Raw genomic sequence first — 1,210 nt, 5'->3', positions numbered from 1 at the left:
ATGGTTCCTCATGAAAACTTCCGGTCTGTTTTCACAAAAGAGAGGGACATATATATCAGCAACTGTATTTCAGGAGGAGAACTGTGCACTATTGGAACATCATCTTTCACATCTGAAAGACTCCCAGTTCATCCAAAGAAAAGAAATATCCATGCTGTCCCCAAGACATTTGCAGACAGTGTGGGACTTGTTGTAATGTAGGAAATGTGCAAACCAGATTGTACACAGCAAGATCCCACAAGCAACAATGAACCAAGGAACAGCTTTGAGAGATGTTTGATCAGGAATAAGTATCAGCCTGAATATGATTCAAAGAGAAAGTAACTAGAACAGTTGAATGGAAAATGAGGAGTTAAAGGAGAAGGGAGGAATACTAGTTAGTGATGGAATTGATTGTTACTAGAAAATAAAAGGAAGGGACAGAGTATTTTGAATGTCATATTGCACTGAGGAAACTTAAAAGTGCAGGGAAGCTCAATATAGAACAAGCTTAAAGGTTTTGTCTCTTAACACATGAACCATTCGGAATAATGTAGACAAAGTGATACCACACAAACCAAGGGAAATCAAGTTTGCGAGGAGTTTAAACTAACTAAAGAAGTAGGAGTTCAGGAGAGGTTATTAAAGTATCCAGACCAAGTAATAGGATTGAGAGTATGGAAAGGATCAGGAATCGAACTTGAGGCACTGTAGAGTGGAATGGTGGATCAGTGGTTAGCACTGCTGTCTCACAGCTTCAGAGACACAGACTCAATTCCAACTGACTGTCTGTGTGGGATTTACACATTCTCCCCGTGTCCACTTGGGTTTCCTCCCATTGTCACAAAGATATGTAGGTTAGGAGGATTATCCATGGGAATTGTAGGGTTGGTGGGATGCTATTTGGAGGGTCAGTCTGGGCTGAATGGCCTGTAGGGATTCTGTGATTTCTGACGGAGATAACTATGAGAAGGAAGCAGTCAGTGCATGACTGAGGGTGTTGTACTTCGATGCATCGAGTTTATGAAACAAGGTAAATGAGCCTGTAGTGCAGGGACGTGGCTGCAAGGGGATCCGGCTGGGAATTAAACATTCAAGGATGCACATCCTATTGAAAGGAAATGCGAGGGCATAGAGGGTCAAGTGTGAAGGAGGAACTGAAGGTAATCCTTGTTAGTCAGGAAATGGTTTTGGGGAGATTGATGGTATCAAAACTTGGTAAGTCCCCAGG

Source organism: Chiloscyllium plagiosum, unplaced genomic scaffold (assembly GCF_004010195.1).
Source record: "Chiloscyllium plagiosum isolate BGI_BamShark_2017 unplaced genomic scaffold, ASM401019v2 scaf_3680, whole genome shotgun sequence".
Classification (NCBI taxonomy): domain Eukaryota; kingdom Metazoa; phylum Chordata; class Chondrichthyes; order Orectolobiformes; family Hemiscylliidae; genus Chiloscyllium; species Chiloscyllium plagiosum.
Note: the sequence above shows the minus strand (reverse complement) of the source record.